Source organism: Rattus norvegicus, chromosome 5 (genome assembly GCF_036323735.1).
Source record: "Rattus norvegicus strain BN/NHsdMcwi chromosome 5, GRCr8, whole genome shotgun sequence".
In the NCBI taxonomy this organism is placed as follows: domain Eukaryota; kingdom Metazoa; phylum Chordata; class Mammalia; order Rodentia; family Muridae; genus Rattus; species Rattus norvegicus.
Window position 1 is genome coordinate 36,940,100 of NC_086023.1, and position 27,547 is coordinate 36,967,646.

At 37.4% G+C, this 27,547-nt stretch overlaps 2 non-coding genes across 2 annotated transcripts; one reads left to right on the forward strand and one right to left on the reverse strand.

The window, feature by feature from the left end:
• Window positions 1–613: 613 nt before the first annotated feature.
• Trnap-agg53 (transfer RNA proline (anticodon AGG) 53) lies at window positions 614–686 on the reverse strand. The gene has a single exon. It is a non-coding gene; the product is annotated as a tRNA-Pro (tRNA).
• An 8,134-nt stretch (window positions 687–8,820) lies between these two features.
• LOC120103244 (U7 small nuclear RNA) lies at window positions 8,821–8,883 on the forward strand. The gene has a single exon (XR_005505329.1). It is a non-coding gene; the product is annotated as a U7 small nuclear RNA (small nuclear RNA).
• Window positions 8,884–27,547: the final 18,664 nt, after the last annotated feature.

Sequence of the window (27,547 nt, forward strand, 5' to 3'; positions counted from 1 at the left end):
AACACAAAATAGGCATATGTGAGCAAACCACTCTCAGACTAACATTCACAGACTATTTTTTCATTCCCGCTTTGAGATAAATGTCAGTAGTACAGAACACGTGTTAATTGAAAGAGTAACCTATAGCTCGGAGTGTGGCAGCTCGTTACTGAATTAGGCAAAACTATTCCACAATTGGAATTAAAAATTATCCCCTTGAAAGGTCTACCAAAAGATCATATTTGCACAATAGAATCTGTCGTTGTTAATGTTAATGTAATCACATCAAAAAAAGAGCAGAGAAAGAAAGATGTGGAAACACCCACAAAGAGACTTCAACACTGCCCCTTCAGAAGTTATAGGTAGAGACACATGATAAAATGATATGAGAAATAGACAGATTTGATCACAATTTACCTTATTGTTAATGGTTTTATTTCATAATTTTAATTACTTCTTTTAACATTTTCCAAGTATTCCTTTACATTATTAACACACACACACACACACACACACACACACACACATGCTTTTCCACTGTTAATCTTTATTAACCCTACTCACTCATGGACAAGTTTTATGAATATATCCGGATTTTCTTTTTTTTTTTTTTTTTTTTTTTTGGTTCTTTTTTTTTGGAGCTGGGGATCGAACCCAGGGCCTTGTGCTTCCTAGGCAAGCGCTCTACCACTGAGCTAAATCCCCAACCCCACGGATTTTCTTTCCTTTTTTACTACTTCCATTCTTATATTCTATTTTCAAATTATCTTCATTTATATTTTAGTCCACCACTTCTGTGATCCATGAAAAGCCATATCTGGACTTGCTCAAGACTGAACATCTAAGAATTTAGTAAAACAAGGCAAAAAGCATGCCTTGCCTCTCCTTGCACTACCCTATAGATTTGGATTCAGAGTTCTCTCTTTGTGGAGAAATAATGCAATTTGTATTATTTAAGCCAATGTATTTTAAAATCATTTAAAATTTTTTTGACTATGTGTGCACATTGATTCTGGGCAGTCAAGCAATAAACTCTAAAATCGCAATTCAATTTTTCCTTCTACCAGTACCTTAGCTTGTGACACCAAGACCTCTCTACAGTGACCTATACTACTGACCCATTGTTATTATTATCATTGTTGCCATAGGAGGATAGACTTAAAATAAAATGTTCAGTAAACATTAAACTAGCATTATTTTCCTAAGTTGTTCAAATAAACACAAGGCTCATAGAATGTTAAAAGAATCCTGTATTTATGATGTACATGAGTTACTCGAGCTAAAGTAAATCAACTACAAAGTCTTAAGTGTTCACTGTAGAGTCCAAAACAGTTTGTTTGTGAAATGTACCAGATATCATAGTTATTTAAAGTTTAGTATTTATTTCACAGCAATTTTAAGTACAGAACAGCTTCAAGGTTCCAAATGTTTTTTCTTCATTTTATAATATGCATTTTCATGAAAACTAAATATAAATATGAAATAAAAACTAAATATATTAATATAAAATATAATTATATTTATATTATATGTAAATAAGACTAAGCTATGAGATTTGAATAAGTAGCAATATTAATTACATTTATCCAATAGTAAGATATGCAAAGACATGAAAAATGCAAACAACAGCAGTAACAAATCAAAAGTTGCATTTAATCTTAAAGTTAAAAAACAAACCTAGAAACCTCCTGTTTTCAATAACTTATTAACACTATTTGCAGATGATATGATAGTCTTGGTGTGACACTAACCAGGCAAGTGAAAAATCTGTATGACAAGAACATCAAGTCTCTGAAGAAAGAAATCAAAGAAGACCTTACAAGGCAGGAAGACCTCCCATAGTCATGAATCAGCAGGATAAGCATAGTAAAAATGGCTATCTCACCAAAAGCAATCTATAAATCCAATGCACTTCCTATCAAAAATTCCAAAATTCTTCACAGAGATACAGAGATAGGAATAAAAATTCTGAAATTTATCTGGAATAATAAAGTACTCAGAATAGCAAAAAAAGTTCAACAATAAAATAATTTCTGGGAAAATCACCTTCCCTGACTTCAAGAGCAACAGTGATCAAAAAAAGAAAAAAAAAAAAAAACTACATGATATTGGTACAGAGACAGGCACATAGATCAATGGAAACAAACTGAAGATCCAGAAATGAACCTATGTAGAGAGCTGCGACGTGCCACCCCTCAAAGATAGCGCTGGTTTCCGCCTTCCACCCTCCCAAAGGTGAGCGCTCCTTGCAGTAAACAAGTCCTTATTTGGCTATGTCTGCCTGGCCCACTAGCTTCCGCATAGTGACAGCCTATCTATATGACCCACGTGGCTTGCTAGGACTGGCCAGTGCTAGCTATTTAAGTGTGGGGCAGGGCGTTCCCTGGGAGGAGAAAGAGAGACTGGAAGAGAGAAAGAGAGAGAGAGGGAGAGAGAGAGAGAGAGAGAGAGAGAGAGAGAGAGAGAGAGAGAGTCAGAAGAGAGAGAGAGAGTCAGAGGAGAAAGAGAGAGTTGGAAGAGAGAGAGAGAGAGTCAGAAGAGAGAGAGAGTCAGAGGAGAAAGAGAGTTGGAAGAGAGAGAGAGAGAGAGAGAGAGAGAGAGAGAGAGAGATAGTCAGAAGAGAGAGAGTCAGAGGAGAGAGAGTCAGAAGAAATAGAGGTCAGAAGATTGTATCAAGGTTCCTGAGTAAAACTGCTTGAAGAAGATCTCCTGTGGTCGTGTCTTCCTTGCTGGTCGAGGTTGGGCGCAGCAAACCTACACACCTTTGGTCACTTATCTTTGACAAAAGAGACAATGTCATACAGTGGAAAAAAAAAGACAGCATTTTCGAAAAATGGTGCGGGTTCAGTGAGAGGTTTGTATATAGAAGAATGCAAATTGGTCCATTCTTATCTCCTTGTACAGAGCTCAAGTCAAAGTAGATAAAGGACCTCCACATAAAACCACGTATGATGAATCTAACAGAAGAGAAAGTGAGAAAGAACCTTGAACACATTGGCACAGGAGAAATTTTTCTGAATAGAATGCCAACGGCTTATGATCAACAGTTGACAAAAGGGACCTCATAAGATTGAAAAGCTTCTTTAAGGCAAAGGACACTGTCAATAGGACAAAACAGAAACTGACAGATTGGGAATAGATTTTTACCAATCCTACATCAGGTAGAGGGATAACATCCAAAATATACAAGAACTAAAAAAAAAAAAAGATTCCAGGGAATCAAATAACCCTATTAAAAATGGGGTACAGAGCTAAACAGAAAATTCTCAACTGAGAAATATCAAATGGACGTAAAGCACCTAAAGAAAGAAATGTTCAAAACCCTTAGTCATCAGGGAAATGCAAATCAAAACAATCCTGAGATTCCACCTCACACCAGTCAGAATGACTAAGATCAAAAGCTCAGGTGACAGCAGATGCTGGTAAGGATGTGGAGAAAGAACACTCCTCCATTGTTGGTGGTTCAAGCACTCTGGAAATACATCTGGTGATTCCTCAGAAAACTGGACATAGTACTAGCTTAGGACCCAGATATATCACTCCTGGACATATACCCAAAAGAGGTTCCAACATAAAACAAGGATACATGCTCCACTATGTTCATAGCAGCCTTATTTATATAGCAGCCAGAAGCTGGAAACAACCCGGAAGTCTTCATCAGAGGAATGGTTATAGAAAATGTATACCTTTACACAATGGAGTAACTCAGCTATTAAAAACAATGATGTCATGAAAGTCACAGGCAAACAGATGGAACTTAAAAATAGCATCCTGAGTGTGGTAGCCCAGTCAACAAAAGAACACACATGGTATGTACTCACTGATTATTGAGTATTAGCCAAAAAGAAGCTCAGAATATACACAATACAACTCGCAGACCATATGAATCCCAAGAAGAAAGAATACCACTCCAAAGTGTGGATGCTACAGCCCTACTCAGAAGGAAGAAGAAAATAATCTTGGTAAGTAGAGGGAGATCAAGTCTCAGAGGGAAAAGAGGGAAGGAAAGGGGGTGTGGACCAGATACTGGAGGAGATGAAGAATTTCAGAGGTTCAGCCCATTATCAAGATTGGAACAGGGCAGCATCTAAACAGTCATGAGTCAGGAAGAGGTGAGAGTTCTACATCTTCATCTGAAGACTGCTAATGGAAGACTGGTTTACAGGCAGCTAGGATGAGGTTCTTAATCCCATGCGTACAGTGGCACAGCTACTCCAACAAGGTCAAACCTCCTAATAGTGCCACTCCCTGAACCAAGTATATACAAACTTTAACTTGTATCAACAACAAATTTCCCAATTTTTCTTTTTTTCTTTTTTTAAATAGAATATATTTCTTTATTTACATTTCATTTTTTAAAATTTTTATTAAATATATTTCTTTACTTACATTTCAAATGTTATTCCCCTTCTCTGTTTCCTGTCCATAAGTCCCCATTCCTTCCCCTCCCCCTCCCCCATACTAGTATTCTCCCTATACATCCCCCTTACAGCCACCCTCATTTTCTCCTGTACTAGGGGTCCAACCTTTGCAGGAATTTTGCTTTTTTAACAGGTAAGTAATATCCCCATTGTGTAGATATTCCACATTTTATTATCTATTCATCTGTTAATGGAAAGCTAATCACTTTTCATTTCCCTGGCCACTGCTAATCAAGTCACCATAAAAATTGTTGACACTCTAACTCTTTATTAGAATACAGATTCTTTTGCATATGTGCCTAAGAACGGTGTTGCTAGATCATGCAGTTTCTAGTTTGAGGGATATAGAAACTGATTTTCATAGTGGTTGCACCTTTGGGAATTAAGAACAAAAGATTGTAAAAGTCAAAAATGGTGGATAACTAAAAAGGTACAATGTTGTCCAGCCACAGCAAGGTAAATCCTATGTATGAGTTCACAACAGGTAAGATACCATGTATGAGACCTACGCAAACTTAAGCCGGACAGAATTCTAGAACGAGGGGAGGTATGTGCTATGTTCCATCCTTAGCTAAAGAGATAGTGGCAACTAATGGCTGCTAAGAGAGGAAAAGTCTGTTTACTTTATAGATGTAGCATCATATTCATGTGAAGGATCATATAACTAAGATTATGCAGAAAGTTCCACATGTATTTGATGTGTTTAAAAGAATGATAATAAAAAAGACAACATAAAATTTATCGAGAATGGGAGTGGTGGTAGAGTATATGATGTATAAGAATGTATGAGTACAAATAATGTATATGATCAAATGCATTATATAAATATCCCCAAAATATCCTACATTGAATTTCAATTGATTGAAATGAAGGACATAGGCCTAGAATTCTAATGTAGTATTTTGATTGACTAACGCAGTTACCAAGCAATAATAATCATTCCGTTGAATTCACTGAAAATGAGTTCAAGTTGAAGTTGTGATAATTGTCTACCATTATGATTTTAATATTTGTTCTTTCAATGCCTATTTAGCATAGAAACAATTAGAATTTTCATAGGGAAATATGCAATGCACTGCAATTGTCACAAGTAACAGGCCATTTTAATTAAGAGTCAAGCTCTCAGATCTTCCCTCTAATTAGACTGTCCATACAAATAATGTGATTGATAAATGCTAACTATTAAATCTTACTTTATTAGGCTTTATTATATAGTTAGCTGAACTCTGTAAATAAAAGGTGTTTATACTAGCATAAAATAAAATCATTACTTTGTTTTTGCTGAGGTGAGTCCTGAATGACCATGGAGGGGATGGTGTGACATAGTTCCTACCCTCGAAGCAGAGGCAGCAGAATGTGGGCCTCTACCACTGTTGATGGTTGCTAGGCATAAGACTTGTTTGTATAATAATGCATATGTTTTACTTTATGTTCAGAGGATTTGCTGTCTGCCAATGTTAATGACTCCATACTAATCAGAAACAGCACAAAGAAACAAGAATATGTCTCTATGATATTAAGACCTTCAGGACAGCCCATAGGATGTAGGAAAGAACTCTAAAAGCATGATATTAAGTATGCATAAATCAATGTAATAACAGTCCTTAACAGGATTGCTCAACTATGCAAAATATAAGAGTGCGATACGAATTGAATGAGGGGTTTCATGGACCTAAAAGAACAGAGGCAGCTAAACTAACTAATGAGCCAGATTATCAGGAAAAAGATAAAGAGATTTAGGGAGTGGTGATCGTAAGACAAGATCCCACCCAGCTAGATTATTGTTTGTGCTTACAAACTGAGACAGATCTCTGAATTAATTTGCTATGTTAAAAGAAAATGTTGGTCCTGCCAAGACTGAACCCCCAGTGAACGTGATTGTTGGGAAGAGGGTGGTTATGGGGGGAGGATCGGGAGGAGAACACCAATATAGAAGGGGAGGGGGAGGGGCTAGGGGGATATTGGCCCGGAAACCAGGAAAGGGAATAACAATAGAAATGTAAATAAGAAATACTCAAGTTAATAAAGATAAAAAAATTGACATATAAATGAACTTATTTTAGGTATACTTTAAATAAAATATTACCAATGTATAAACATGTATATACATTAAATAATAAATGTATAAAATAATAATAAAATAATATCATGAATATGTAAATTAATTCAAGAAAATATATAATCCTTCTCAAAAACAAAAAAAGGAAATAATTACAGCCAAAAAGTGCTGCTTAGAAGTTTGACTAAAATTAAAATTTGATGCAACCTACCTGTCTACTTCCTGTGGTCCACTCTATCATGTCTTCAGATAAGAACAGTTGTCGATCATGTGCTAAATAAGGAGATAACTGTCCTACTTTCACCATTAGTACAAAACCTTGTGGAAAATTCAAAATGTTGAGAATGTCATACATTGCATCTAAATTTCTTCCTTGATTGATATTCACTGGGTCTCCTATAGGATTAATAAATCTTACATTCTTCAGAAAGTCATTTACCTAAAAAATGTATAATCTTATTAATAAATATACGAACACTTTAAGAAAAAAAAAAGAAAATGTACCTGGTGTCTTTGTCTAAGAATCAAGGAGCTAAGGACATAACATGCTGATTCATAGAATAATCAAAAATGAACATAGGGTAAATGACTGAATTGATGTTTAAATAAAAGACAGGGCTTTGGTCTGCAAGAGACAAGATGTCTAGAAAACTATTAGAGTTCTTTTTTAGAATTTTTCTTGGCAGGGTTTCTGACTTTGGTAAGAAATATCTAAGAATTTTTTCTTTTTTGCAACTTTTCAAATGATTTATTTAAGTTTTTTTATGTGCATTGATGTAAGTGTATTGAATCCCCTAGAACTGGAGATACAGTCAGGAGCTGCTATGTATGTGTGTATGTGTGTGTGTGTGTGTGTGTGTGTGTGTGTGTGTGTGTGTGTGTGCGTGTGTACGTGCGTGTATGTGCTGGAAATTAAACTCAGGCACTCTGGAAGAGCAGCCAGTGCTTTTAACCACCGAGCTCTCTCTCCACCCCCCACATTCCAATGTTATTTTAAAGATTTATTCATTTATTATGTATACAGTTTTCTGCATGCATGCATGCATGCCTGCTGGTTAAAAGAGGGCACCAGTTCTCCTTATAGATGTTTGTGAGCCACCATGCGGGTGCTGGACATTGAAGTCAGGACCTCTGGAAGGGCAGTCAGTGCTCTTAATCTCTAAACCACCTCTCTAACCCACCATTCCAACTACATACAAAAAAATTCCACATAATTTCTTTTAATTTGTTTTTTAAGGGTTAATATTATGGTAGGAATGTTTTGTCTACATCTTTGTATATGTGCTATGTGCACACTTGGTACCCATGGAGATCAGAAGATGGGATCATGGAATTAAAGATGGTTATAACCCACCTGTGTGGATTCTGGGAACTGAACCTTGGCCTCTGAAAGAGCAACAAGTGCCTTTTACCACTGAGCTGTCTCTTCAGGCCCACAGTATGACTGTTTCTCTTTAGTATTAGAATTCTTTGGGCTCGCTAACCTGGGTCTTATGTGATTGATTCCAATGCTTCTGAACAGTCCCTGCAGGGTAAGTAGTACAGAGAAGTAGATGGATTCCAGCACAGAAAGTCAGTGACTTCCTTATAGAGTGTTTCTTGATTTGCTTTTCTTGACACAAAAACTAGTTATCCAAAGGCTGAAATTTTTCCCCTACAGTTCGATCCAAAGTGTTTTGTTCCTGTAACCTAAAGTTTGTCCCTTACCCTACCCTCTCGAACAAAAAGGAAAATAAAAAATACCAAGCCAACAGTCTGGCTAGACCTTCCGAACCAAGGCCAACAATAGCTTTCTTTCATCAGGGTCTAAATTTGGGACTAATAATGAACATGGAAATAGATTAAATAGTATTGTTAGAAAGCTGAAAACAGGAACATGTGCTCATTAGCAAACTAAGGGTCTACTTTGGTCTATTTAAAAAGAATCTTATTGTTGGTGGTAAAGAGATGGTTTAGCAGCTAAGAGCTTGTCCTACTCCTCCAGAGGTCCTGAATTTGTTTCCCAACTTTACTTGATGACTGACAACCTTCAGTAATGATTTCCAGGGATCCAGCACTTTCTTCTAGGCTCACCAAGCACTGCTTGAATCTGGTGCATATACATACTCTTAGGCAAAACACTATTAATATACATAAAACTAAACAAATCTTTAAAAGTTTAAAAAATAACTACATTTTACTGTGTTAATTGAATTGTAATTTACACATTAGGATGAGGAGATAGCTCAGTAGATAAACTGATTGCCAGGTAAGCATGAGGACCTAGATTTCTAGCAGATTTTTATTTTCTGAGTTAGATTGGAGAACCAGAAAGCTAGTTAGAGATCTAATATAGCTCTTTTAGAATTTTTCTACTTAGAGAGCTAACACTGTTCTTTTAAATTTTTCTCTAGAGGGTTTTCTGATTTTGGTCAGAAAACCCAAGAACTATTTAGAGACTTAACTTGAGCTAAAAGCTGTCTTGAGCAGAGAGCTATCTAGATAGCCTTCTCTAGTAGATAAATAGAGCTGTTAGCTTGCAACTCATTACTGACTTTGAGTTATTTCTTTCACTGCTCCCACATTCTCCCTTCTGAGTACCCCCAACCAACCTGAGGCTGAGGCTGGAATGTGGAACTGCTGTAAGCTAAGAGTTTCTTTTTAGTGACAATTATTGTGGTATTTACCTAACAAACCATGGTATTTGTATCTTTCAAACTGTAAGACAAAAGAAGCTTTTTCCTTAAACATGGTCTTGGTCAAGTGATGAAAAAATAGCTAACTGAATCTCCATCATCATACTTTAATTTTAGAGTCTCTGTGGCAGAATATCACTCAGTATGACACCCTTTTTAGAATGCTCTACCAATTTCTCATCTTCTGCTTTTGAATTTAACAAGCAGATGAAAATTGTCTACTCATGATTCATCTTGTGATTTGTCAGGGAAAGGTACTCAAGGTGCATTTCTGCATGCAGTGGTTATGTTTAAAAATCCTTTCAGGGTAATTTCTTCTTTACTTAAAAATAAATTTTTCCATGTGCTTTAATGTTTGTAACCCTATAGGAAGAACAACAGTATCAACCAATCAGACCTCCCCAAGCTCCCAGGGACTAAACCTCCAACCAAAGAGTACACATGGAGGGACCCATGGCTCCAACCGCATATGTAGTAGAGGATGGTCTTATCTGACATCAGTGGTAGGAGAGACCCTCGGTCCTGTGAAACCTTGATGCTCCTGTATAGGGGAACATCAGTGTGGTGAGTTGGATGTGGGTGGGTGGGTGAGGGAGTACCCTCAAGGAAGCAGGGGGATGGGGGATGGGATAGGGACATTCCAAAAGGGAAACCAGGAAAGGGGTTAACATTTGAAATGTAAATAAATAAAACATCCAATAAAAAAGTGCCCTTCCTTGTTGAAGTGAGTCATTTCAGAACATTGCTGATATTTAGAAAGACCAAAGGGATGGAAATGTCATGTTTGCAGGAATGAGTACCTGAAGCAAAACAGCAAATTAAATGTTTGTTGAGATGGATGAAGGAAGAGAATCAAATCTGAAACTGAGATGAAGGCATAATTAAAAAACTATTTCATTACAATCTGGTCCGTATTAAGAGGTGAAAACACAGTTGGAAACCAGTGGATTTTTATCTGGAACTAGAAAAATCTATACTACACCAGAGATTAAAAAGTTCTTATAGATATTGTGTCAGCCTTTCTCTTTCATTGTCTTTTAGGAAGAAGGGATCTACCACTATGTTAAAGACAACTGGAGAAGTCCCAACATATGCTATTGCAGCTACTACAACATTTAACAGCTGCTAAAAGGTGAGGCCTATTGCGAACATCCTGGCTGGAAACTTGGAAGAAGACTTGTCCTCTGTGGTAAAGGAGTTAGAAGCTCACAGTGGATTGATTGCCATGCAAAATGCCTTGAGAGATTTCTAGACAATACTACAGGATTAAAAGTATCTTAAGCTACTTTATTCGGGTGAAATCTGTTTTCAGCAAACACATACAACGAAAAATATTGGAGAATAGAATATCCATGGTTCAGAAGCTTCCTTTACCAGGCTTTTGAACTGTGGTGATATGGTGTAAACTCACAGTTCATGTTTATTGATTCACAAGCTGGAGAAGGAGTGGTCATAAGTTTCTGACCCAGAGTTAATATTTAGTATTAGTATAACCTGATTAAAATGTAGATGTGTGGACTGAGTTTAAATGCAAAGAAAAATACAGTCTTTGGGGTAGGGATAGCCTGTTTCAAAGAGAACTAGTAAGCAAGTAAACAAAAACCAGATGATTGGAGTATTTCATGATGTATTGAAAACAAACCCACTTCAGTGGAAATGTGATCACTGCCAGAAAAATAAACAAATCGTAGAGAAGGCTGAGGAAGAGGGCCGAACCTCACAGGATAAAGGCCTCGCTTTCATTACAATTCTTTGTCTTTCCTTTCTAATCCCAGCTGAGGCTGTCTGTGTGGTGTAAAGATTCTGTGCTGTTTTCATTACAGTATACATCTTGATAAATATTAGATGAGTTCTACAGCTTCCCACTGTGCAAGCTAATCCTCTGAGTCATATAACCTCTGTCCATTCAGGACTAAGAAGTCTCTTACAGGTGCCACAGATGACCTGAATACCCAGTACTAAATGCAACAATTCAATCTACTTTTCCCTCAGGATGTTTGAACATTCTGTCAAGTGCTGAAAATCTTATTAATTTACACTGATTTGGGTAAATGTTATAGAGATTCTGAGTTTTAGGTTTATAAACTATTTCCTTGGTCTCACAAATATCTCGCAGCTCATAAAGGAGACAGTACATATGAAAATTGTAGATTTTTACAGTGAGGTTTGTGAAATGTACACTAAATGAAATTTAAAGTTTTGGAATATATAATCTTAAAAGTTTTCAATTTTCTATTACCTGCATGCCTACAGTCACAAATGTATTGATCAATAGCAAGAAGTTGATGTATAATTTGTTCTACATGTTTATCCCATTGAAAGACGGGAGCCAGATGAAGACTGCTGTGTGGTTTGTCACAATACTGAAAGACATTTCAATCATTTCCAAGAATCCTGAAAACAATGCAAAGAAATACCCAGCCTTAAGAACTTGACGAATTAGTATTTTTAGAATGAAAAACTGAGATAATTTTTTCTACCTCGATCAGACCTACAAAAGTCTTAGTAATAGAACAAATAATGGAAACCAGCCCACAATGAGTGGTTGATTACATACAAGCCAGTGAAATTGTATGACCATATTCAAAACAAATAGAAAGTAACCAAGGTTACAAGGCTATTTCTAGTGAGCACATGTGAATACACTTATTAGAAATAAAGGAAAAGCAAGCACTAATACATCATTTGAAGCAATACATTAATTTCTTCCATGGATGGTCCTTAGTTAACAATTAGACGTCGGTAATTCCCAATTCTAGTCAGAAAAGAGTCATGGCAGAATTTCATTGACCCACCAGATGTTCCCACATCTGTGTTACATCTGTTTAAACAAAACTACTGGAGGGTGTGCGAAAAAATAAGACTATAATATAAGTCCTTTTGTACACTGTTTGCTCTGTCATCAAAGAAATTTAATACAATAATTCATTGGAGAATCCCTATTTCAGTCATTCTCGGAAATGGAATTCATTTTGAAGATGTAAATATACTGCTCTATCTCTTACAGCAGAATCAATTTATCATTCTAGAAAGATAATGGGAAGTGGTTTCCTTAGCTATGAATACATTAATGATAAAGTGATATAAAAGTAATTTATAATTTTATTGTGTTAATATTAATCCTCAAGTTTTAGTATCAAGCAGTCATAAATAATTATGTATAACACAACAACAAAAGGAAGGGGGAAAAAACACATTAAAGTATGCATCAACAAGGGTTTACCCTAGAAACCTTTGTAAGTACCAACTTTTCTTTTTGATATTTTATTTCAATACAGTCATGAGGCAAAGGTTTTTTTTTGCTGTTTTTTATTTTTCACACTAGATTTTTATCCCCCTCCATGTCTACCCTCTGACTACTGGCCATACCATACCTCCTCCCCACCCTTCTGTCTCTAGGAGGATGTCCCTATCGCCCCCCCCAGGACTTCCTACCCCACTTGACTCCCTGGGGCCTTCTGTCACTTGCAAGTTAGGTGCATCTTCTCTGATTGATCACCAACCAGGCAGCTGATATGAGATTCCAAACACATATAAGTACCAATTTTTGATAAGTATTCTGCAAACAATATTAGATCTATTCTAGCAAATTTTAATGAAAGGTTTAAACCTAACAATATAACCTACTATGAGGCATAAAATAATGTATTCCCCAAAGTTAGCATACTAAGTATACTGTGCAAACACCTTGTATTTCTTATTATTTGAGTCAGCTTTCTACATCTAGGCACTGCGATCAAAGTATTGTTGATACAGTAAAACAGAGATGCAAAATCTTAATAAGACAATGTACTATTTCATGTTCATTGTTCTCTGAAAATACAATAATTGTATATCCACTCTTCAATCAATTATTATTTTATTTTGCAGATGTCATGTGGATAACCTCATTAGTATTTTTGTTTCACAAAGGATGGTTTTAATTTCAATTATTACTGAGAGAGGGTTAAAACATTTGGGATATTTCCCACATGTACCAACTGAAAAATATGTAACATTTACTATCCCTGCCTTTATTATTTTTCTCCCTATTTGTATATATGCTTATGCACAAGTGCAAATGCACTAGTTTGGTGCCCATATGAAGACCAAATCCAATTCCCTTGTTTTCCTCAGGTGCTATTCATTATTGGGTTGTTTGTTTGTTTGTTTGTTTCTTTGTTTGTTTTGGACCACCTTTCACTACCTTGGAGCTCTCCAAGTAGCTTAGGTTGACTTTGAAGAATCTATAAATTACTCTCCAGTGTTGGAATTGCAGCAATAGCCTCTCTTCAAGTCTGTCTTTTTTCTTCTTTTTTTAAAAGGATCCTGTGAATCTAGCAAAGGTTTTCATACTTGCACAGAAGTTACTGACTGGGCCTTCAGCTAGATTATATGTTGTTCTTGAAGCAATCATTACCAGCCTAGACTGGAAAATTCCATTTAAGCTATCCAGATATTTGTTTATACTATGTCAGAGTGTATGAAGATATTCATTAAAACTACATATGTATACTTATAGATGGAAGAGCAATATGTCTGTGGCATCTATCACTCCACTGGTTGACAGAATTGATTCTGCTAATCTGTCTAGCTAAGGGAATGTGGAATTCCTTCCTCAACTTTGTATCTGAGTCACTACTAAAGGTATGTGCTCTGGAAAGATAAGGGCTCACCTTTGCTTGAGTATATGATAGCTGCATTCTCCAGCTAACACCCACATATAAGATTTTATTTACTTCTAGTCAATTAGTTGATATATATATCATAAATTATATGATATATATGATATAATATATTATATATAATTGTATATTGATATATAGTTTTATTATATTTATATAAATATGTATTTATATATTTATTGAATAAATACAATATATGATATATGATATATGACATATAACACATGACATATATTATAAAATATACATTTATAGGTATACTTACATAAATATATATTTATACATTATATAATTAAATATATAATTATAATTATATGTAATTGTGCTGTCTGACTGAGCTACAAGGAATGATATTTTTAATTTCAAAAGCTTATAGAAAGAAGATGAGAGAAAGTCACCAAAATAAATTGCCCTTGCATCTATCAATATGCAAGTATAAATAGATAAGTATAAGTAGCTACAAAGATGGCCCACCAGGTGATAACATTTGTTTTTGTTGTATACCTAAATTTCATTCTAAAGACAATATCAGGTAGCTCCAGTTCCAGAGCATCCAAAACCTTCTAATCTCCATGGTCACCATATGTATATGAGGTACACAGACATACATGCTGTCTTAGTGTTTCTATTGGTGTGAAGAGACACCATAAGCAAGGTTACTCTTACAAAAGACAACATTTAATTTGGACTGGCTTAGAGGTTCAGAGGTTCAGTCCATTATCATCAAGGCAGAAGCATGGCAGTGTCTAAGCAGGCGTGGCACAGGACGAACTGAGAGTTCTATATCTCCATCTGAAAAGCCTTATGAGTAGACTGTTTCTAGGCAGCTAGGAGGAGGATTTCAAAGCCCTTCCAACAGTGACACACTTCCTGCAACAAGGCCATACCTACTCCAACAAGGTCATATCTCCTAATAGTACCACTCCCTGGGTCAAACATATTCAAACCACCACACATGCCAATAAAATAAACATAAACAAATACATGAATAAGAGCATCTTTAAAAACTAAGTGCATCCTCAATACACTATTATAAGAAACTGAGGGATTATAGAAGCTTCAGCCAATAAAATAAGAGTTAAATATTTTTAAATAGTAAGATCAATTAGGCAATGTTGCACATTAGAGGAGGAGAGTTTAGCAAACTATGGGTAGAAATATTATTTGTGGAGAGAATGGGTAATATGCTCATAGAATTTATATTACAGTGGGAAATTAAATAAAAGAGAATAAAGAAAAAGTCTCCCAAGCTATTCCAGAGTTATTATTTTCAGAAAGCTTGTACAGGTTTCTGAGCTGTTATTCATGCTTTATGAAAGCAATTCCCTGCTTTCCCTGCATCTTGTGTTTCACTATTCTATTTCAACTGCATGGCTCAGAGCCTGGAATAATTTTTTTCTATACTATCTGATTACTACACAGTAAAGTAAGACAGTGAAGCTTATTGATTTGTTTACATAAATTTATGCTGGAAAGAAAGAAAAAGGATAAACTGTGCACAGCTAAAAAGCATTATACAAAACCATCTAACTTTCTGTCAGTCATTGGATCAAAAGAATCAGTCTTAAAATTTCTATTCATTAATAATATAAAGTAGAAAATTTTGTTAAAAATGTTATAAAACAAAATATTTAGAGATGTAGACATAATGAGGGAAAGGAGGTTCAGTGCCAGCCCTATATTGGAAGCCAGCTCTAGGGAAGGCCACAAGGCCTGACACTATTACTGATGCTACTGTGTGCTTACAAACAGGAACCTAGCATGACTATCTTCCAAAAGGTCCAAAAGTCAGCTGAACTAGTCAGATGCAGATATTTACACCCAAACAATGGACAGGAGCTGCTGAACCCTGGGGTTGTAGTAGAAAAAAATCTGGAGCAAGCTGTGGAGGAGGCCAACCCCATAGGAAGACCAGAAGCCTCAACTAACCTGGACCCCAGAGATCTCTCAGACACTGAGACATGAACCTGGCAGCATACACCAGCTGATATGTGGCCCCGCACATACATACAGAGGAGGACTCCTTGGTCTGGACATAGTGAAAGAAAATACACCTAACTCAAGAGACTCAAGGTCCAAGGGAGTAAGTAGGACTAGTGGGGTGGGTTGGGGATGAGGGTCTGAAGACATCTTCTTAGAGAGAGAGGGTGGAAGGGGAGGAGGTATAGGCGAGGAACAGTCAGAAGACAGACTAAGAGAGGGATAAAATTAAAACTGTAAATTAAAAACAATGACTTCATGAAATTCTTAGGCAAATGAATAGAACTAGAAAATATCATCCTGAGTGAGGTCACCCAATCACAAAAGAACACACATGTTATACACTCACTGGTAAGTGAATATTGGCCCTAAATCTCAGACCCAAGTTGATATGAGACCCAAGATACAATTTATAGATGATATGAAGCTCAAGAAGAAGAAAGACGAAAGTGTGGATGCTTCAGTCCTTCTTAGAAGGTGAAACAAAATAATCACAGGAGGAAATACAGAGACAAAGTCTGGAGCAGAGACTGAAGGAAAGGCCATCCAGAGACTCCCCCACTTGGGGATCTATCCCATTTACAGTCACCAAACCTAGACACTATTGCAGATGCTAGGAATGCATGCTAACAGGAGCTTGATAGACCTGTCTCCTGGAAGGCTCTAACAGAGCCTGACAAATACAGAGGCAGATGCTCACAGCCAACCATTGGACTGAGCATGGGGTCCCCAATGGAGGAGTTAGAGAAAGGACTCAAGGAGCAGAAGGATTTTGCAACCCCATAAGAAGAACAACATTATCAAACAACCAGACCCCCAGAGTTACCAGGAACTAAACCACCAACCAAAGAGTACACATGGAGGACCAATGGTTCCAGCCACATATGTAGCAGAGGATAATCTTGTTGGTCACCAATGGGAAAAGAGGCCCCTGGTCCTGTCAAGGCTTGATGCCCCTGTATAGGGGAATGCCAGGGCAAAGAGGTTGGAAGGAGTGGGTGGGTGGGTGTGGGAGCATCCTCATAGAAGCAGGGGTAGAACGGATAAAGGGTTTCCAGAGGGGAAACTGGGAAAGGGGATAACATTTAAAATGTAAATAAAGAAAAAATATGTATATAGTATATGAAGGAAGATATGGAATAACTCTTCAAAACAAGATTAAGGTTCATTTTATGATACATTAAATTAATCATTATAATAAGAGTCAAAAGCCAATATATGATATGCAAGTCTTGGAGTTTTTAGAAGAGAAGAGAGTATTATATATTGTAGAAAAATGTACCTTAAAATTGAAAAAATATTATACATCTATTTGAAAATCATTCATAAAGGGGTTGGGGATTTAGCTCAGCGGTAGAGCGCTTGCCTAGCGAGCGCAAGGCCCTGGGTTCGGTCCCCAGCTCCGAAAAAAAAAAAAAAAAGAAAATCATTCATAGACTTGTTCATTCTATGAACTGTTTCTAGGCTTCATCTTCTAAGGGATACTGAACAATATAATATTCATGATAATCATAGTATCTTTCTTTGAGGAAGAGACAAAGGTGCTTCTTGTTCCAAAGACTGCCTGAAAAGCCTCCTCTCTTTCCCTGTATCTGTCTTTTCTTCCTGGAACACGGAATTTACATTTGTGCCTTTCATCTAGTAATTGGGTACAGTTTTCCTTTATTTACAAAATCAAGAACCAATTAGGGAACCAGACCTTAGTATCAGCACCTCCTCTTCCAAAGTATGAATGTAAATATACATTGTTATAACTTCCTTGTTTTTGATATTTCTGAATTTCCTCATATAATTTCTTGTTTCACATTTTTCAAAATTGGTACTGAAATTATTAAAATTGACTCTTTTTAAAATCTATATAAAACAGACTCATTTAATTGAAATTGCTAGAAATATTACTAATAAGTTTTAGAGGAAAAGTAACATTTAATTTTCATATATTTCTTCTAATATGAAGTTTCTTAATAACAACATAAGAAATACTTTTTAATCAAGACCTACAAACCAACATTCCTTATCAATATATGTTAAAGTCAATGTGACAGAATGTAGAAATAACCTGAAATAATTTCTCTGAAGGTAAGGAAGGCCCTGCTGATTATATGAAACAGAAAACCTATACTTATTGTATTGTTGAATATTATACTTAAGAATAAAAGCCATGTAATAATCAGATGCAATCTTAATGTAACTTTAAAATCAGAAGAATAACAATGTGGATATAAATACACACACACACACACACACACACACACACACACACACACACACACACACAAAAGATAGTCTACTTCTAATGAATAATAACAAACACTAGGTCTTCCAGACTGTGTCTTCTCCCTCTGCAGAGCACCAAGTTGTCTGCTCCTCAGAAGAGAGATGGTCCTTAGCCCTCCAGGTGGTCCTCTACACACGGGGAAACCAGTAAGGGACATTCCCTAACAGTCACTTCTGCTGGGAATCCAAAGGAGTCCAGTGATCTCAGGACTTATCACCCCCAAACCCTTCTCCATGAATTCCACTCCCCTTCCAGCCAGCACCTTCTGCTGGGGCAGATCACCAATATGTCTTCTCCTCTGAAGATACCATAGTCTCAAGGCCTCCAGGAGGTTCACTGAACACAGGTTCTGCTGTACACAAGACAACAGACTCCCACAATTTAAACCTCCAAGGAGAACAGCTATACTCAGGGCAATAGATTCACTGAATAGCTCATCTGGAGACCGAAAGTCTGAAGACCCCCCAGGAGAACTTCAGCAGATAGGAAACAAAGCAGCAGCCTGTCTGCCCCTCTGAAGATCCTACCATTTGAAGGCCTCACAGGTGGTCTGTTACAGCCAGGGACACAGGTCTACCAGGAGATTGGTAGCAACCCATGGATACAAAAGGTAGGCACCAGAGATACCCAGACCACCCAATAACAGGATTAATAACAGATGGCAAGTGGCAAGCACAAGACCAGAACAACAGAAGTCAATATGCTTTGGCATCATCAGAAACCCACTCTCTCACTATAGCAAGCCGTGGATACACCAACACACCTGAAAATCATGAATCTGACCTAAAATCACATCTCATGATGATCATAGGGTCTATTATAGAGGATATAAATAATTCACTGAAAGAAATACAGGAAAATACAAGTAAACATGTAGAAGTCCTTAAAAAAAAAAACAAATCCCATAAAGAACTACAAGAAAACACAATCAAACACGTGAAGGAATTGTGCAAAGTGATTCAAGACCTAAAAGTGGAAGTAGAAACAATAAAGAAAAAACAAATGAAGGCAAATCTTGAAATGGAAAAGCTAGGAAAAGGTTCAGGAATTACAAATGTAAACATCACCAACAGAATACAAGAGCTAGAAGAGAGAATCTCAGGTATAGAAGATACCATAGAAGATACTGACAAAACTGTCAAAGAAAATTCAAAACATTAAAACACCTAACCCAAAATATCCAGGAAATCCAGGACACAATGAAAATACCAAATCAAAGAATAATAGGAATAGAGGAGAGCAAAGATTGCCAGTGCAAAGGACCTTAAAACATCTTTAACAAAATTATAGAAGAAAAATTCCCCAATCTAAAGAAATAGATGGCCAAAAATGTACAAGAAGCCTATAGAACACCAAATAGATTGGACCAGAAGAGAAAATCTTCTCATCACATAATAATCAAAACACTAAATATATAGAACAAAGAAAGAATATTAAAAGCTTCATGGGAAAAAGGCCAAGTCACATACTAAGGCAGACCTATCAGAATTATACCAGACTTCTCTACAGAGACACCAAAACCCGGAAGAAATTGGACTGACCCTAAGAGAAAACAAAAGGCCAGTCTAGGTTAAAATACACAGCAAAACTCTCAAACAATATAGATGTGGAAACCAAAATATTCCAGGACAAAACCAAATCAAGAGCAGATAAACTAAACAGGCCCATTTATGGCAAACCAGTAGCTAACATCAAACTAAATGGAGAGAAACTTGAAGCAATCACCCTAAAATCAGGGACTAGACAAGACTGCCCACACTATCTGTACCTATTCAATATATTACTTGGAGTCATAGACAGAGCCATTAGACAACAGAATGAGGGCAAAGAGATACAAATTGGAAAGGAAGAAGTTAGAATATCACAATTTGCAGGGGATATTATAGTATACTTAAGTGATCCCAAAAATTTCACCAGAAAAGACTTACAGCTGACAAATAACTTCAGCAAAGTGGCTGGATATGAAATTAACTCAAACAAATCAGTATCCTTCCTCTATTCAAATGATACATGGACTGTGAATGAAATTGGGGAAATTACACCCTTCACAATAGTCACAAATAATAGAAAAGTACCTTGGTATGACTCTAAATAAGCAAGTAAAAGATCTGTATGACAAAAACTTCAAGTCTCTGAAGAAAGAAATAGATCTCAGAAGATGGAAAGATCTCACATGCTCAGAGATTGTCAGGATTAATACATTAAAAATGGCTAGCTTGCCAAAAGCAATCTACAGATTCGATGCAATCCCCATCAAAATTCCAAATCAATTCTTCATAGAGTTAGAAAAAGCAATTTGCAAATTCATTTGGAATAACAAAAAACTAGGATAGGAAAAATGATCCTTAAAAGTAAAAGAACTTCTGGGGAAATCACCATCCCTGACCTCAAGCTATATACAGAGTAATAGTGATAAAACAGTATGATATTGGTACAGATACAGGCAGGTAGATGAGTGGAATAGAATTGAAGACCCAGAAATGAACTCACTTGCCTATGTACACTTGATCTTTTACAAAGGACCTAAAACCACCCAGTAATAAAAGAGACAATACTTTCAACAAATGGTGCTGTTTCAACTACAGCTCTGCATGTCGGGGAATGCAAATCAGTCCATTCTTATCACCTTATATGTAGCTTAAGTCCAAGTAGATCAAGGCCCTCCACATAAAAGCAGATACATGGGAAACTAATAGAAGAGAATGTGAGGAAGAGCCTAAAACACATGGGCACAGGGAAAAAAATTCCTGAAAATAACATCAATGCCTTATGCTCTAAGATTAAGAATCAAGAAACAGGACCTCATATAATTGCAAAGCTTCTCTAAGACACTGTCCATAGGAAAATATGGCAAGCAACAGATTGGGAAAAGATCGTTACCAATCCTACATCCAATTGAGGACTAACATTCAATATATACAAAGAACTCAAGAATTAGACTCCAGAGAATCAAATAACCCTATTAAAAATGAGATACAGAGCTAAACAAAGAAGTCTCAACTGAGGAATATCCAACAGCCAAGAAGAACCTAAAGATATGTTCAACATTCTTAGCAGGGAAATGCAAATCAAAACAACCCTGAAATTCTGCCTTACGCTAGTCAGAATAAATAAGATCAAAAACTCAGGTGACAAGTTGGCAAGGATGTAGAGAAAGAGGAGCACTCTTCTATTGTTGGGGGGATTGCAAACTGTTACAACCACTCTGGAAATCATTCTGGCTGTTACTCGGAAAATAGTACTACATGAGGACCCAGCTATACCACTCCTGGGCATACCTCCAACATATAACAATGCTCCACCATGATCAGAGCAGCCTTATTTATAATAGTCAGAAACTGGAAAGTACCCAGATACCCTTCAACAGAAGAATGGATACAGAAAATGTGGTACATCTACACAATGGAGTACTAATCAGGTATGAAAAACAATGACATCATGGTGGTCTTAGGCAAATGGATGGAACTAGAAAATATCACCATCAGTGAGGTAACCCAGTCCTAAAAGATCACAAATAATATGTGCTCATTGGCAAGTGGATATTAGTCCAAAATCTTGGAACACCCAAGATACAATTACAGACCACATAAAGCTCAAGAAGAAGAAAGACAAAAGTGGATACTTCAGTGTTTCTTAGAAGAGGGAACAAAATAATCAAAGAAGGAAATAGCAAAACAAAGTATGGAGCAGAGACTGAAGGAAAGGCCTTCCATAGACTGCCACACATTGGGATCCATCCCACATGAAGTCAGGAAACCCATTCTCAACTGAGGAGGCCAAAAAGTACATGCTAACAGGAGCCTGATATAGCTGCCTCCAGAAAGGCTCTGCCAGAGCCTGACAAATACAGAAGTGGATGCTTGCTGTCAACAATTGGACTTAGAACAGTGACCCCAGTGGAGGAGTTAGAGAAATGACTGAGGTAGCTGAGGGGGTTTGCAACTCCATAGAAAGAATTACAATGTCAACCAACCACACCCGCCCAGAGCTCCCAAGAACTAAACCACCAACCAAAAAGTACACATGGAGTGACCCATGACTCCAGCTGCATATGTATCAGAGGATGGATCTTGTTGGGCATCATGGGAGGAGAGGTCTTTAGTCCTGTGAAAGCTCAATGCCCCAGTTTAGAGGAATACCAGGCATAGAGTTGGGAGGGATTGTCTGGGTGTGTGTGGGAGCACCCTCAAGGAGTCAGGGGGTTGGGGGATGGGATGGGGGATTTCTGGAGGGGAAACCATGAAAGGGGATAACATTTGAAATGTAAATAAATATCCAACAAAAGAAAAGCAAAAATTGTTTTTATAATAGAAAGCAAATGATCCATAATATGAACATTGAGATCCTTCTTAGGGCATTTGTTCATAAAGGGTAACTCTTTTCCTCTATATATTTTAATCTAAACTTTCTAACTTACTGACAAAAATCTAGGGCATGATAAGGGAATATCCTTAGTAGGAACACGTGATGGGAATAAATACTCTCAGAGTGAGTGAATCAGAACTTCTCTGTCATCTAGAGACATGTCTGTTGTAGGTTAGAAAAACATGCACTAATATCACATAAGAAGTATTGATAGTGCTATTTGAAATGAATCTCACACGCAAGATGTGGTATTCAACTATGTGAAGATACACTTTCTTTACTATTCTAAATATAATCTATTCTTTGGCATTGTGTATACTGAGTACTATGAGAGAAAGAAATGTGACCCACCTTAATGAAAATCTTTAACAATATAAAACTTTTTTCATCTATAGTGTACAAAAGTAATGTAAAAGGATTCTACAGATTTATGACTTTTACTATGCCATTAAGTTGTGGCTTAATATTTAACTTGGGTAAAACTTTAAAAATGTAAATGTATTACTTTCAATACTACATTAGGAGACTGCAAAATTGAAAAAGCTGTCTTTCTTATACATAAGTACATGATTGTTAACTGACACGTTATTTGAAAGTTGTAAGATAACCATGAATCATAACATATTACTTATTTAACGTGTTCCTAAAGAGAAATGTTTGTTATTAGTGACGATCTTCAAAATAATGGTTAGCACTAACTAACTGCCTCAGTCAGGTCAATTAATCTTCGAATTATAGAGTAAATGATATCCACGTTTTATAAATGTGACAAAACAAAGTCGGGAGCATTTGTAGGTCACAGAATAGAAAGTGGAATTGGGTATTGCAGCTAGTTCTATTTCAAGGTAATGGACATAATCACTGTGGTGTACTGTGTGCAAACTTACGATGCAGATACTGTTTATGACAGTACACTGGCATTTGTCAGTCAAGAAAATAATTACATTACTGAAAGACAATTCCACTTCATTCATAAGGCGGGACATCTGCTGTCAATAAATGTACCAAGCCAGATTTGAGTTATGTATCCAGAATAAGGGGATAAAATACATCTTTTTCCCAGTCTTCTTGAATTGGAAGATGTGATTTTATTTTTGTTGTGGCCTTATAAAGGATAAATGCTTGGTCAAGAAATCAAAAATAAAACAAACAACTTTTTTCTCAAAGATAGCACGTGAAAAAGGAGAATGTCGTTTGAAGGAAGTTTCTAAACGCCATGCGTTTATGATGAAGACACGTGGAATTTGGAGTAGTTCTCACTTAATCTGCAATTTCACTTAGCTGTTTTATAAGTTGTTGGAAAAAATAGTTGGAGAAATTAATGCTTTTTAGTGTCCTCTTCTGAGGCCAAAGTAGTTCTCAACTTCATATTGGAGATTGGGAAACAACTAAAGCACAGAGATGCAAACTACAAAGTTGAAAAATCGAAAGTACTTGCGTGAAGAGAGCATCTTGGTAGATTTTTCCTTTGATGAATATGAAGTGTCCTTCCTTATCTTTTTTGATGACTTTTAATTGAAAATTGATTTTATTTGATATTAGAATGGCTACTCCAGCTTGGTTCTTCTGACCATTTGTTTGGAAAATTGTTTTCCAGCCTTTCACTCTGAGGTAATGTCTGTCTTTGTCTCTGAGGTGTGTTTCCTGTAGGCAGCAGAATGCAGGGTCCTCGTTGCGTATCCAGTTTGTTAATCTATGTCTTTTTATTGGGGAGTTGAGGCCATTGATGTTGAGAGATATTAAGGAATAGTGATTATTGCTTCCCGTTATATTCATATTTGGATGTGAGGTTATGTTTGTGTGCTTTCATTCTCTTTGTTTTGTTGCCAAGACGATTAGTTTCTTGCTTCTTCTAGGGTATAGCTTGCCTCCTTATGTTGGGCTTTACCATTTATTATCCTTTGTAGTGCTGGATTTGTAGAAAGATATTGTGTAAATTTGGTTTTGTCATGGAATATCTTGGTTTCTCCATCTATGTTAATTGAGAGTTTTGCAGGCTACAGTAACTTGGGCTGGCATTTGTGTTCTCTTAGGGTCTGTATGACATCAGTCCAGGATCTTCTGGCCTTCATAGTTTCTGGCGAGAAGTCTGGTGTGATTCTGATAGGTCTGCCTTTATTTGTTACTTGACCTTTTTCCCTTACTGCTTTTAATATTCTTTCTTTATTTTGTGCGTTTGGTGTTTTCACTATTATGTGACGGGAGGTGTTTCTTTTCTGGTCCAATCTATTTGGAGTTCTGTAGGCTTTTGTATGCCTATGGGTATCTCGTTTTTTAGGTTAGGGAAGTTTTCTTCTATGATTTTGTTGAAGATATTTACTGGTCCTTTGAGCTGGGAGTCTTCACTCTCTTCTATACCTATTATCCTTAGGTTTGATCTTCTCATTGAGTCCTGGATTTCCTGTATGTTTTGGACCAGTAGCTTTTTCCAATTTACATTATCTTTGACAGTTGAGTCAATGATTTCTATGGAATCTTATGCTCCTGAGATTCTCTCTTCCATCTCTTGTATTCTGTTGGTGAAGCTTGTATCTACAGCTCCTTGTCTCTTCTTTTGGTTTTCTATATCCAGGGTTGTTTCCATGTGTTCTTTCTTGATTGCTTCTATTTACATTTTTAATTCCTTCAACTGTTTGATTGTGTTTTCCTGGAATTCTTTCAGGGATTTTTGTGTCTCCTCTCTATGGGCTTCTACTTGTTTATTTATGTTTTCCTGGAATTCTTTCAGGGATTTTTGCGATTCCTCTCTGTAGGCTTCTACTTGTTTATTAATGTTTCCCTGTGTTTCCCTAAGGGAGTTCTTCACGTCTTTCTTGAAGTCCTCCAGCATCATGATCAAATATGATTTTGAAACTAGATCTTGCTTTTCTGGTGTGTTTGGATATTCCATGATTGTTTTGGTGGGAGAATTGGACTCCGATGATGCCATGTAGTCTTGGTTGCTTGGATTCCTGCACTTACCTCTCGCCATCAGATTATCTCTAGTGTTACTTTGTTCTGCTATTTCTGACAGTGGCTAGACTGTCCTATAAGCCTCTGTGTCAGGAGTGCTGTAGACCTGTTTTCCTCTCTTTCAGTCAGTTATGGGGACAGAGTGTTCTGCTTTCGGGCGTATAGTTTTTTACTCTCTACAGGTCTTCAGCTGTTCCTGTGGGCCTGTGTCTTGAATTCACCAGGCAGCTTTCTTGCAGCAGAAAAGTTGGTCTTACCTGTGGTCCCGAGGCTCAAGTTCGCTCGTGGGGTGCTGCCCACGGGCTCTCTGCAGCGGTAGCAACCAGGAAGATATGCGCCGCCCCTTCCGGGAGCTTCAGTGTACCAGGGTACCAGATGGCCTTTGGTATCTTCCTCTGGCGTCCGAAATGTATGTACAGAGAGCAGTCTCTTCTGGTTTCCCAGGCTTGTCTGCCTCTCTGAAGGTTTAGCTCTCCCTCCCACGGGATTTGGGTGCAGAGAACTGTTTATCCGGTCTGTTTCTTTCAGGTTCCGGCGGTGTCTCAGGCAGGGGTCCTGCCGCTCCTGGGACCTCCCCCATGGGAGCCCAGAGGCCTTATACAGTTTCCTCTTGGGCCAGGGATGTGGGCAGGGGTGGGCAGTGTTGGTGGTCTCTTCTGCTCTGCAGCCTCAGGAGTGCCCACCTGACCAGGCGGTGAGGTCTCTTTCCCACGGGGTCTGGGAGCAGAGAGCTGCTCCGGCCCAGGATCCGCGGGTGCCCCTCCCCTTCTTTATGGGTGTTCCCCTCCCCATCATCCCCCCATTGCCGCCCTCCCCCCCAACAATCTAGTTCACTGGGGGTTCAGTCTTAGCAGGACCCAGGGCTTCCCCTTCTACTGGTGCTCTTACTAGGATATTCATTGCTACCTATGAGGTCAGAGTCCAGGGGCAGTCCATGCATAGTCTTTAGGTAGTGGCTTAGTCCCTGGAAGCTCTGGTTGCTTGAGATTGTTGTACATATGGGGTCTCAAGCCCCTTCAAGCTCTTCCAGTTCTTTCTCTGATTCCTTCAACGGGGGTCCTATTCTCAGTTCAGTGGTTTGCTGCTGGCATTCGCCTCTGTATTTGCTGTATTCTGGCTGTGTCTCTCAGGAGCGATCTACATCCGGCTCCTGTCGGTCTGCACTTCTTTGCCTCATCTATCATAGCTAAAAAATATTCTAAAGTCTTTAGGCTGAAATCTCACTCAGGATTCAGTACTGGGATGCAAAAAAAGGAATTAATAGCAGTGAAAATATACAGGTAAAATGAAAACTAAGATTACCATGTAAAAGTTATGAAGCATGGGGGAAAATAATTGAAGTAAGTTCTCACAGAACAATAGAACTAGAGTCAGAGTGGAAATAAAGTTTTCATGTAGCATCTCTTGGTTTAACTTCAAAGGTATGTCCATATCAACAATATTATGGAAATACAAAAACCCTACTGTTACCTTAAAACCGCTGATGACCAAAGCCTTGCTACAAATCAGGACAGATATCACAAAACTGCAAGAATTTTACATGCCCAGTTTATTGTCAGTCGGCTGCTATAACACTGTACAAACAATTGAACAGACTGAACAACAGAGCTATTATTGCTTCATAGTTGTGGCCCACATTTAAGGTGTTAATAATACCAGTTTCTTCTGAACAAAGTCAATAGGAATCTGCTCCATGTTTGCCTCCTCGGTAACGGTTTTCTACTATTAATGCTTGTTATTTTCTCCTCCTTTAGATAATCATTTGCAAATCTGCCTTTATCATCTTAAGGCATCGTCCCTGTGTGTTTTAAGTAAGTGTGTGTGCTCACATACATGTTATTATTATTACCCAAAGTACTATAACTTCACTTAAAATTTCAAAGTCTCTCTCCTACCTCTCTGTCTCTCTGTCTCTCTGTCTCTGCCTCTGGCAGTCTGCACGCGCGCGCGCGCGCGCGCGTGTGTGTGTGTGTGTGTGTGTGTGTGTGGTGTGTGTGCTTTTATCTCTTTAAGTTTCCCTTTCTATAAGCATCCACTATATTGCTTTAGTGGTTTATCATATTTCAGTAGAATCACACGTTAACAAACAATGCATTCAATGACTACATCTCCAAATTAGGCAACATTTTTTGAAGCACTTGAAGTTAGGGCATGGATATGTAAATTATGAAAAT